The 13,366-nt window shown below is 42.8% G+C and overlaps 1 protein-coding gene across 5 annotated transcripts in view; it reads right to left on the bottom strand.

Moving 5' to 3' along the window:
- Positions 1-13,366, bottom strand: part of FAM172A (family with sequence similarity 172 member A) — a 427,259-nt gene that overhangs the window by 380,952 nt on the left and 32,941 nt on the right. The window lies entirely within an intron of this gene.

Below are 13,366 nucleotides of genomic sequence, written 5' to 3'. Positions count from 1 at the left end.
ACAAACTCATCAGGGGAGATCACCAGCAAATAGGTAGAGCTCTTCCCTCCCCAGCACCAACTGGGGTGACGCAGAACAATGGTAATAAGCTGATGAAGAACAGGTTTAGGTTACAGATCAGAAGGCAATATTTTATAGTTAGGGTGGCCAAAATCTGGAACCAACTTCCCAGGGAAATGGTCCTTGCCCCTACCTTGGGCAAATTCAAGAGGAGGTTGGATGATCACCTGTCTGGGGTCTTGTGAACCCAGCATTCATTCCTGCCTGTGGCAAGCGGTCAGGCTAGATTATCTGTTCAGGTCCCTCCTGACCCTAGCTACTAAGGAACTATGAAACTATGAATCAAGTCTGCTGTGAGTCTGCTGAAGTATACTAATTAGCATGCTCCAGCAGCCTCTGCATCATGTGCATTCAGCATCCCCGTGTTTCAAAATGGTAGTGGGGGCACTTTAACTAAAGCTTTGACTAAAACTCATCTGAATACACATGTCACTGCACCCCCCTCCACTCCTACTCTGGAGCACATGTATAGACATCCCATGAGTAACAATGCTGCTACAAATCAAAAGGATTTCTTTGTTTTACAAGATTTGTTTCCTCCCAAATTAAGAACTTTAAGACAAATATTAAGACCCTGTAATATGCAATATTCCCCCCCGCCAAGTACAAGATTTTTTTTCTTCCTGAAAAGGTAGTATAAAATTATGGTGCATATTATATATAAAAGCTATACAATGAAAAACAATTGACATAATTATAATAAAAATTACACATATCTCAATGAGATTTATGCTTCTACAATTTTACCCTTATTTGGTGAGTACATCTTATGCACGACATAACTGGAACACATGATACAGTCATCAGCTACAACCTTTTTAACTTTGCAGTGTTTGAAGCAACAATATTTCACAAAAAATGCAGTGATTTCTAACTGACTGCCCTGTAACAAATTTCAAGTGGTGTGACTGACCTGAGACTTGCTATACCTGCTACTGTAAACTTTGGCTGAATAAGCTTTATTTTGACCCTGAAGTGACAAAACTGCCAATAAGTAACAATGAACGATGCAAGGGAACATTTTGAAAAAAACACTTTTGGACATAGGCTTACTTAATACCTAGTGACAAGGAAAAACACCACACCACAACAAAAACCCTCAAAGTTGAATGGACTTTTTAGAGGCTGTTCACTGAACGTTTAAAAAAAAAAAAATCAATGGCATTCTATAAATCCACAAAAGACCTAACTTGGATTATAGTGTGGAAGGACAATTCATTAAGATAGAATTGACATTACCTCTAAGGGATTTTTTGCTTTTTCTACTGAAAGCAATTCAATTCAAACTTAACACATGGAAGCGATATTCTAGATTCTAAGTTGACTGATCACAAATAGGATCTTAAGAGCTTTTGAGAGATTTAAAAACAAAACAAAGCAAAACACCCCCCCACCACACACACACACACACACACACACACACACACACACACACAACCCATGTCATGAGTTAGCATATACTGTTGATGTGATTTGACCCAGTGTTTGTTACATGGTCTTTGCTGACACCTGTTGGCTTATTTTTTGTTTGGTTGGGTTTTCTTTTTTTAAAATCATCTCCTCTTTCAGCACTCAAGCAAGTTTGGTGTTAGGCCTAAGAAAAATTCAATTGCTCAGCTACATAATAAACTGAACTACATTATGAAAATCCTCAGATAAGCAATTTTTAAAATGTATATTACAGAAGTAATTAGACATTAAAAACTCTTCAAATGTCAAAGGCAAACTTGATACTTACCGCAGAAGACTTATAAGCTAAGACAAAAACCAAAAGGATGAAGACAAAAGAAACCATCAGATATATATAAAAAAAGTCTTACCATTATGTTTCAGCACCTCCGTTAAGACATCAAATATTGGCTTATTTCTTGTAAGTTTCAAAGCAGAAGTGAATCATAAAAAGGAATCTGGAGGAAGATGGGGCAGTGACTTCTCTGATCATTCAAGTACAAGGAAGAAGTTTATGGGACAAGCATATCACTAGATACTCAAGTCGGCATTACTATCAGAGTAGATGGCCAAAATTCCATCACAGACCTAGGCAGATAATAGCAGATTAATATAGTTTCATAGATTTCATAGGCATTAGGGCTAGAAGGGACCTCGCAAGATTATCGGGTCCAGCCCCCCGCCCAAGGGGCAGGAAGTCAGCTGGGGTCAAATGATCCCAGGAAGATAATATTCCAAGTGTTGAAAGTGCCCAGAGTAGGTGCTTGCACCACTTCTGGAGGGAGTCTATTCTAGGCCTTGGGGACTCAGACAGTAAAGAAGTTTTTCCTTATGTCCAGCCTAAAACGGTCTTGCAGGAGTTTGTGACCATTGGGCCTTGTCTTCCCTCGGGGTGCCCTGGTAAACAGACGTTCTCCCAGTTCCTGATGCACACCCTTATGTACTTATAGGCTGCCACCAAGTCACCCATGAGCCTCTACTTCTCCAGGCTGAAGAGTCCCATGGCTCTCACCCTCTCTTCATAAGGCCTGCTCTCTTCCTTTGATCATGTGCGTGGCTCTCCTCTGGACTCTTTCAAACTTCTCCACGTCCTTTTTGAATTAAGGAGCCCAGAACTGAATGCAGTACTCCAGCTGCATCCTCACCAAGGCCAAGTACAGCAGGAGGATGACTTCCTGGGGCTTGCTTGAGATGCATCGGTAGATGCAAGCCAGAGTTTTGTTTGCTTTGCCGGTTATGGTATTGCACTGGTGGTTCATTTTGTGGTCAGTCATGACCCCCAAACTCTTTCAGTCATGGTCCTAGTGAATGTAGCACTACCAAGCTTATAAATGTAATGCAGGTTTTTTCTCCGGAGGTGTGGCACCTTGCATTTCTCCATACTGAGTTAAGGCATGCTAGTTTTGGGAACTAACAGCACATTGGCACTCAGCCTGAATGGCCAAATACTCATTTAGAGCTAGATGGCCTTTTGTGAAAGATGAGAGAAAGGTTCAAATTAACACTTTTTAAATCCATAGTAAAATGCCTTAACTGTTCTACCGTAGTGCCCAAGCGCAGAAGGAAAGGGGTCAAATGAAACCAGGGCTATATAATTTGAGTGGAAAAGAATAAGACAAGGATCATACTAAATCAAAGAAGGGTTGCATTTTGGGGGGGTTTTTTGGTTGATACAAATGTCAGCTGATTGTCTGAACAGAAACAATTTTAAAGTACATGGGCATTTTATATTTTGCCATTAAATAGTACTGTTGTTATTTTTTATTATGCTTGGCACCCACAAACTGCAGTATAAAAGCTGTTAATTAATACATATAGTTATGAAGGACTCCTGAGATTCTTCCCAGAATTGAGTGACTGATAAAAACTTGTTTGTGACTATTAATAGAAGTGATGAGCTTTCTTTCTAATACTCCAGGCAATGGTTATGGTGTCTAATAATCTAAACAAAGCTCCCCCTTAAAGGAGAAAGACTTTCCCCTGAAAGCACTCTCCTGTAGGGCAGGGGTCAGTAACCCTTTACTAACGGTGGGCTAACAGTTGCAACCTGGCTGCCACTGCAGGCTGCCAACACCCTGGTGCTACTCCAACAACCCTGGTTGTGTGCAAATGGCTGCTCTCTCACCCTACCTAATGCAGCCTCCCCCAGTAAATGTGCCACCCAAAAGCACAGAAAGCAGCAATTTGGAGTGGCTAATCTGGAGCAGCAAGAGTATGCAGAGGCGCCAGTGGGAGGCTGAGAAAGCAGCTTTCTGCACACAGCACAGGCAATCAGCTGGCCACTAGTAAAAGGTAGCACAGATCCACGTTAGATAAAATCACTTTATGGGCTGGATCTAAGAAATTCCAGCTAATTCTTTGGATGAAGCTGTGAGAAACTGTTTGTTGGACTAAATGAAATAACTTCCTCATAAGGGAAATTTCTTCCTAATTCTTAAGTGTTCACACCCTAAACCACAAGGATGTATATATCTCACAAAAATATTACAATAGGTCATTTTACTCACATAAATTAGGAGAATTAGTATGTGTGAACAGATGCTTGTGTGTAAACTAATATAATTTTGCTAGAAATGCTTAATTGGTCAGCTCTATACAGACTGATTTGTGCGTGGGCATGAAGGTTTAAAAAGCAGGAAAAGACTAGAAGAACATTTTATATTCACTAGCTTTTATGCAAAACAATAAAATACAATATCAACATGAACAATACTAAGGAGGAAAGGATGGAAGAAAGGAAACAAAGAAGTGGTAACACGATGCCCATTGCCCAGAAAGAATGTGCATGCTTTGCAGCACTAGAATTTGTATAAGGTCTCCAAAAAATGAGAATGCAGTGAAAGAATCAGCATCCAAATTCAACTGCCCTGGGAAGCCACCTCAACACATACAGCATAAAGCTGCATATGTGGTCCTACGACAGTGAGCATCACCACCCTCGCACCACCACGGTCACAGAAGATGGGGAAACCAGCAATCCACGCCCCCAGTCAGAGTGGATTTGGGGTCACAGATTAAGCACCCCTGTGCTAAAATCTTGTCCTCCTTTTATCCACCTTTCAGTTCTGTCCTATCATGATCTAGAACATAAGCTATTTAGACAAGGACTGTCTTCTTCCCAGTGTCAGTACCTGGGGCACCAATCCCTGATTGAGGCTGTCAAGTACTATTGTTTTAAAAATAACAGCAGCTCCTGCTGCATTTGACCTGTGGGTCACACAAGCCTTGGCAGTTGCTCTTGCTGAATGAAACTGCATGCTTGGTAACAAGAAGCTTGCTGAAAGCAAGCAGCTACTGCAAAAGCATGGGAGGTGCTGGCAGAGGACCAGTAGCAACCTCATGAGCAGCAGGCAGCCAACTACGACAAGTAGTTTGTTGCGAAAGTCTCACTTTTGTTCTCTGAATGGCACCAGATAGGTCAGGCCTGTTACTCATTATACTCTATGAGCTCCCACTCCTTGGGCTACTGAAAGGAAATTGTTCTCCTAAGCAAGTAAAAGGTTCTGTTGATACTGGAAATCACTGCTGCCACTCCTCTTGACAGCCAGCTAATTTTTTTCCAGGTTGGGCTTGGGCAAGTAAATACTGCTGTTCCTACTACTGGGAGGTGTTTGCCCATGTCGGTTTTCTTGCATATTTGATTTTGAATTATTCAAAAAAACACTGCATCTCTGCAGGACATTTTATTGTAAAGGAAGAGTTTAATGCTATATTTTGTTACTGCTGAATTCTGGCTGATTAAACTTGTGAAGCTACATCCATGTAACTAAATACTAAAAAATTATCCTGTTGTGGTCCACTCTATCCTAACCCAGCAGATGCATACATTTTGTATTTCTTAATACTGGAGTTTCTTGAATATGAAGGTTAAGTGGAAACTGGAATAGTTACAGGTATATTTAATAACTCACCTTTTCCCAATACAACATTCCAAAAATTAAGATCTGACTGTAAGATCAAAATATAGACTAGTTTCTGACTACAGTGAGCATTGACACAAGATAGTGTTTCTGCCATGTAGCTATTGAACCACTCTGTTATTCAATACAGTCAATTTAAGGTTTTTAAATGGCATCATCTTTTAGCTTCCATCCCTATTGACTTATTATTTATAGTGTGAAATTGGTCTGATCTTTTCTAGTATTAAAAATATTTGGTTCATATCCCTGTGTTAACCTTAGCTATTTTTATGTCAAAGACTAATAGTCAGTTATAAAACACTGAAGCCATGTGAAATGTTTTTAAGATACTTAATGTCCTTAACTTCATCTCATGGCTGTGGAAAGATGGGCCCTAAAAACCTTGTAAACTATTTTCAAGTTGGTTACATAGAACATTTCACCAATGAAGATTATTTCTTCCTTTAAGATGAAGGAAATAATCCTTCTGTAGCTACAGGGAAGGCTAGATTTTTGTGGTAACTCTGACAGTTTAAACAATTTTCTTGGCCACAGAGTCCAAAAAATGTTTTCTTGTAAATTCAGCCTGTAACACTCCAAACATGTGGTGTCAGTATAAAAGAGAACTTGTTCTACAAGGAAATATTAATGATATTATTACTTCTGAGTTCTGGCTTATTGATGTAGCTGATCAAACTTGTGAAGTTACATCTTGCAACTGTGCCTTCATCATTCCCATAAGCTGATTTCAATGCATCTGTTCTCAAAATTATTTGAATTTTATCTACCTTTAACTATATATATTTGGAAATGTTCTCACTTAATAGGTGCTCTAATGATCAACAGCACTGTATAATACTGACATTAGCAAACAATGGTTACGTTTTTCACTGTACAACAAATCATTACCTGCTCCCTAGAATATAGGCTTCCCTAGTTCTCTACTCTTCTTTAATAAGAGGGAGCATGGTTCAAAAAACAGGACAGCGGACTGAACCTCAGGACAAACATGGCCTTTGTTCCCTAGCTGTAACACCAATCTACTATGTTGTCATTTCAGATATTTTCCTTCACCTTAATCCATTAGATTTTAAACTGTTGGGACAATGTATGTAAAGGAATTTCTTAAATGCAAAGTATATTATTTACTAGAAATTAAGGGCTTGCATTTATCAGCAGAAGTAGATCCATGATAATTATATCATTTTAAAGGACCAGAGTTTCTGGCTGGAGAGGTAAATGGGTGTTTCGGTATTTCTTCACTGGTCAACAAAATGGGCTACACAAACACCTGATGCTTTCCCTAGAAAGAAATAAAAGGCACGCTGCAGAGAGTCACAGCTGTCCCTGGGGATTTCTTGCAATTCAAAGCCTGTAATAGCTACAGATTCCACAAGCAGGAAGAGAAGTTAGATTATGGTATCCACATAGACTACTTTATTTCAAAGAACCAGGATTCCTAAACATGTATTTGTCAGCACAGCATAGACTGACTGACTGTAGAAATTTGGCAAACAGCACACTTCCTGGACAAATTTATAAACCTCAACTCCCTTAAGGGCAACTATGACTAGGAAAAAGGTTTCAAAGGTGTCAAAATCCATCTTTAAAAGCCCTCACACATTACTGGGATAAAATAACGTTACAGGCTGTATCTTCTGGAAATTAAGGCAGAAGCTGAAAAGATTTCATCAATTTGAAACCTTTCAAGCCTTGAAATATTCCTGAAAGTCAGATTTAAAAAATACAGTTAAAATTAGTACCAGGATTTAGCCTGAGTCATTTAACAAATTTCTGTGTTTTTAGATTTACTTATTTCAAAACAATCATTTTACTTCCTCTGTTATAGTAGTAGCAATCAACTATTACAACTACATTCAACTAAATACGTCCAGGCTACTACAAGGGAGGGAAAAATTCATGAATTTACCTCCTGATGGTCTACCTCATTATTAAACCACACCTAAAAAGCCCATTCCTAGCATTAAGTTAATATGAAAGAAGAGCTGGGAGATACAGTAATAGGGCTTCAAATTGCAGTCAGTAGGCTACTGCAGCACTTTACTGTGATGACTGATAGACATAATGGAAGAGCAGTCAATCCATAACTCACCTACTCTTCCTTGCACCCATCACAAAGATGCAGTGTGCATAGAGAGTCAAATATAATTCCTACCTGCTGACCTCACTGGAGTTAAGCACTACAAAAGTAGTAAGAGAAATATGTCAACAGTTAAAATTAGTGATTTGAATTGCTTGATCTGTTGGAGCGTGGAGGTGGGATGTGAAAATAAGAATGAAACGACTGTCCTATTTCAACAGCAGAGCTCTTCTTTACATGCGTGCACACACACACACACACACACACACACACACACTTTTTCCATTAAAAAACTGTCAGCGTTTTAAATGAGATCATAATAAATATAATTAAGACGCATGTACTCTGTAATGATGCCTCTGGTTACTGATGCAGATTGGACAATATGTAGCATATTATATAATTTATATTTAACAGCTTTAAAAAAAAGTCAATCATGAAATAAGCAAGAAGCTGCCCTCATGTATTATTTGGAAAAAAAATCGTTGCATGCCTGAGAAGTTCATACTCATAAGACACAACTGCAAGGCAGAAAGCAGGGTAGAGATGTACCTTACAGACCACCTCTACCAGAAATAGGAAAACTTTCGTGAGCAACAGCTTAGTTCATCAGATCATAAGACCGTAGGGACTTCACAAGGTCCATCTCCCTGATCAAGGCAGAATCATCCATGACTAATCGTCCCAGCCAAAAACCTGTCCAACCTGCTCTTGAAAACTTCCAAGGATCGAGATTCCTCAATTTCTCTAGATAGCCTCTTCCAATGTTTGATCACCCTCATAGTTGGAAAGATCCTCCTAATCTCCAACCTAAATTTTACGTGCTAAAGCTTGAGGCCATTCCATTACTCCTAGTTGTAGCAGGGCACTGTTGGTGTCTGCCACTTTAAGACCTAGGCCAAGCAGCTGGCAGGTGCCTGATTGTGGCCACCATTTTAGGTCTCTGGCTGCCTATATAAACAGGGCAGTTTGCTGCTGGCAGGGAGGGCAGCAATACTGCTTGGCTGTGAGGCTTTGTGTATCATCCTGGAGATAAGGGAGGAGCTGTAGGGGATGGATTGGAGGCTCCTGGTCCTGGGCATGACCTAAAACTGCACCCTGCCAGGAGTGGGTGGCCTGGTGGGGTATCAGTGTTGCAGGAGCCCCTAGGGAATGACAGGCCAGTTATCACCCCGGTGAAAGGTGGGTAGAGGCGCCTTAACCCTAGCCCTTACCTTCGGGTGGGTTTGCGTAACACTACAGGCAATTGGGACCAGGCACTGCTACAGCCACCTGAGCCCTGTGGGGTAAGAGATCCCAAGGAGGGAGAGTGGGGGCCAGGCACAGCTGTGGCCACCTGAGCCCTGTGTGGGGTAAGACCCCGAGAGACCCTGAGGAAGGAGAGTGGGGCCAGGCATGGCTACGACCACCTAAGCCAAGCCCCATGGCCCCAAGTGAGGGTGCGCTGTGGAGCCCCAGTGAGGGAGGCAGAAATGAAGACCCCAGTGAGGGGGTAGCCTCAGGTGAGAGGGGCGGAGATCTGGATCCCTGAGTGAAGGGGGCGGAGATGGGGAGCCCCAGTGAACGGGGAGAAGAACTAGAGGGCTGAGGGCCCAGTACATTTTTATACACATAATGATGCCCCCAGAAGGGGCCAGAGTAAGCTTAGACCCGGTTGGGTAATTGGCTGGCCACTACCCCAGTGAGGGTCATGGGAGAGGCCCAAAAGAGGGTACGTCTGCCACCCAAGGGATGGACTAGCTAAGCCTATGGCCTAAGGGGCCTGCTCCAAGAGGGAGCAAGGCAGAATAAGTTGTTGATGGATGAAAGAGACCATGTGAGAGAGAGTGGAGTGTGTGAGGCCCGAGTGAAAGGCAGGCGGTATGAATGTGTGTATGACTGAGGCCTGACAGCACGGCCTAAGCTTGCTCTTGCAGTAGGCCAGGAGCACAGTAACATCTGGATGCCATCTGTGAGGCATGGGCTGTGGTTTAGGGAAGGTTTGGAGCCGCAGATAGCGCTCCCCAGCATCGGGGCAGTAAGTGGGCAGCCTCCCGCCTAATTAAGATTGATTAATTATTAACAAGGCATGGCAGGAGAGTCAGGTGTGGGGGGTGCCCAAAGGCAAGTGGGGCAACTAGCACTGTGGCTAGTCAGGGAGTCCCACTTCGCCACACTAGTCCTGCCCCTTCGCTCATGGAGAAAAGTCCATCTCCTCCATCCTCTCTGTCTTTCAGGTATGTAAAGACTGTTATCAAAGACTACCTCAATCTTCTCTTTCTCCACACTAAATAATCCTAGTTCTTTAAGCCTTTCCTCAAGAAGTCTTGACTCCCAGGCCACTAATCACTTTTGTTGCTCTGCACTGGACTCTTTCCAAACTGTCCACATTCTTCTTGAAGTGTGGGGTCCAAAACTGGACACAGTACTCCAGATGAGACCTCACCAGTGCTGAATAGATCAACAGAATCACTTCCCTTGGCCTGCAAGTAACACTCCTATTAACATAACCCTGTATGCAGCTGACTCTCTTTGTTTTTTTTTTTACAAGTTGTGCACAGTGTTGGCTCATAGTCGGCTTATGGTTAACTATAATCCCCAAAATTCTTCTCTGTAGTACTGCAGCCTTGGCACTCATTCCCCAGTCTGCAGTTATTCTGTCCCAGAGCTTTGCAATTCTCCTTATTGAAACTCATCTGACTGATTGAGGACCATTTCCTTCAGTCTATCTAGGTCATTCTGGACCCATCCAACCCTCCAGAATGTCTACAACTCACACAACTTGGTGTTATTCTTAAATTTAAATTCTTTAAATTCTTAAAGTGTGCAGTCGATCCCATCATTCAAATCATTAATGAACATGTTAAATAAAACTGGGCCCAGGACAGCCCCCTGGGAAGCCCCACTTAATACCTCTTCCCAACTAGACATAGAGCTATTGATGACACATTGACCATGATGATCCAACAGATTATGTATCCACCTTAGAGTACTTACTTCTGTCTGTATTTTCTTAGCTTGTTAATGAGGATGTCATGAGAGACAGTTTGTCTAAAGCCTTGCTTCTTCAGGGACTGAGCCTCTGTAGTGGCAGAGAGGCTTGTGTGTCCCAATGATCCTCCGAACTATCGTCACTTACACTCCTAGCAGAGTCACCCATGGCAAGCAGGCCTGAAAGGAGGTTCCAGACAAATCAAGGTCCAAACCCCTAGTCCCCAATGACGGATCAGGCAAAAGATGACATTAGGATCTCAACAACTATAAAGACAAAAGAAGGTTGCAGCAAGATGGAAGTCTCCTGTCATATAGGGGTCTCCCTTGCTACCAGGCTCAGATCTCCACCTTGTCAAGATCATGTGGCTGCTATTTCCATGCACCAGCTTCCTCACATTAAACAAAATCATGCACAGGCTTCTACCATAGGACACAATACGCTCTCCTGTATCAACCTCCAAAAGTCCTGCAGCAATGGATGAGTGGTGGCAGAGACAGGACTGCAGTCTCCAGCTATGAATCTGCACACAGGTGGCAGTAACCTGATGACCATCTTACACCTGGGTTGAGACAGGGGTGCAATTCAGCAGCTGCTATCAAGACTGAGCAGCCCTATTCAGGATCCCCTCTGCACATCCCACATGGGGAAGGGGCTAGAAAAGATGCCTTAAACCAAAGCTGTCTTATCTTCTCCTGGCTGGATAACTGTTTCCAGTGGGATCACTCTCACTCTCACCTTGATGAATAACCAAGACAATGAATGACCAGAAAGAAGAACTGCCATCTCCAAGGAACTGGCAAGATACTATACTGATAATGCAGCTCTGAGTGACACAAGACAACCGGATGAGGGTCAGCTGAAGGAAGAGGGTGGATGACTGACCTTCTGGAAGGGGAAACTGACCCAGAATAGACATGTTCATGGCATCAGCTTTGCCATCAAGAATCAGCTAAATCAGTCAACTTTCAGAGCTCCCTGTAGGCATTAATGAACATCTTATGTCCCTGTGTCTTAAGCTGAGAAACAACCAGAATGCCACCATCATCAGTGAGTATGCCCCAAAGCCTGATGCTGATAATGATGTCAAAGAACCCTGATCATGTACTAACACTTGTGAGAAGGACAAGATCATTATCCTTGGTGACTTCAACACCACTGGGAAGGAAGGAGTAGGGAAAGCCAACACCAGTGACATCCTTCTTCTGAGCAAATACATGAAGCACAGTCTTACCATCATGAACCCCATCTTCAGATAGAGTGACAAATACAAGACCACACAGAGACATCATCTTTCTAAGCACTGGCACCTTCTTGACTATGTTATTGTTAGAACCAGTGATCAAATAGATTGTTATCTCAAGAGCCTGGATAAGTATCGCCAACAACGCTTCTGGAAAATCCTCCATATCAAATGGGAAGATCACTGTACAAAGACCAGCATCCTTCCTGAAGCCAGTGTTACCAGCTTTGAGTCTATGATCCTCAAGCACCAACTTTGCTGGGCTGGCCATGGTGTGTGGATGTCTGAGCAATACTAGCAATCATCCTCAAATTGAGGGATTGCTGCCACCAATGATAACATCATATCCACTGCTTTTCCTGCATCCACAGATCCTGTCACCTTATCATAGAAGAAAATTGGGTTTGTCTGGCATGACTTGCTCTTAGTTAATCCTTGCTGGCTGTTCCATATCACCTTGTTCTCCTCCAGGTACTTCACAATGGATTCCTTGAGGAACTGCTTCATGATCTTTCCAGGTATCAAAGTCTAGGTGATTGGTCTGTAATTCTCCAGATCTTCCTCCTTCCCTCACTTAAAGTTAGGCACTCTGTTTCCCCTTTTCCAAACATCTGAGACCTCACCTGACTGCCATAAGATCTCAAAGAGATCTTGCCAATGGTTCTGAAATTACCTCAGCCATTTCCTTCAAAATCCTAGAGGTGCATCTCATCTGGCCCTGCTGAATTAATTATAACGTTACGGAAAAATAGAGCTTGAAGGAACCTCTAGAGGCCATCTAGTCCAACCCCCTGTCTGAGGCAGGATCATCCCCATCCAAGCCATCCTATACAACCGTAAGCTAAACGCTACCTAAGGCTGCCATCAACTCAGACACAACATAGACCTCACACCCGAACCTGCCACAAGTAAAGCAGGGGAACCACAGCAACCAATGTCCTTCTTCTATAAAATGTTGTCTAATAGGTGCTCAAGAGGTTCCAGGTAGAAGGTCATGCTCCCTGCTAAGAAGGAAGGCAAAAGCCCCCACAGTCCACACCAGTCTAACCATGGAGTAAAATTCTTCCCTGACCCCAAATATGGCAGTCGGTATGACCCTGAGCAGAGAGATAAGACCCTTTAGCCAAGAACCTCCGGCTTTGGCCCCAGCAGGAATATTGGCACACCTCAGTCAAAAACCCCAGCTTTGGCTATAGCCAACACCCAATGCCTCTGGAAGGTCTTAAAAACACTCCTTAAAAACCTCCTCCTCAGCCCATGAGTGTAGGAGGGCTATTAGGAAGGCCAAGGCAGAGATGGAACTCAGGCTAGCATCCAGGATTGAGAACAACAAAAAGTCCTTTTTCAGTACATTGGGAGCAAGAAGAGGGCACCAGGCAATGTAGGGCCCCTGCAATACGCAAATGGTAATCTTCTGGCTACACCAGACAAGAAAGGTGATATTTTTAACAGTTTCTTTGCCTCTATTTTCTTGAACAGGGACTGGGACATCCCACCTACCAGAGGTAGGGACAATCTTGGGGATAGCTCTGTCAGGCTTTCGGTCAGCACAGATATAGTTAGGGATCTTCTGGAAGGGCTGGATATTTTTAAATATGCAGGTCCAGATGCCCTCCACCCAAGGGTGTTGAAGGAGCTGGCAG

Source organism: Gavialis gangeticus, unplaced genomic scaffold (assembly GCF_001723915.1).
Source record: "Gavialis gangeticus isolate Ggan-Ray unplaced genomic scaffold, GavGan_comp1, whole genome shotgun sequence".
Taxonomy (NCBI): Eukaryota; Metazoa; Chordata; order Crocodylia; family Gavialidae; genus Gavialis; species Gavialis gangeticus.
The sequence above is the reverse complement of the archived record's forward strand: the minus strand, read 5'-3'. Positions and strand labels throughout refer to the sequence as shown.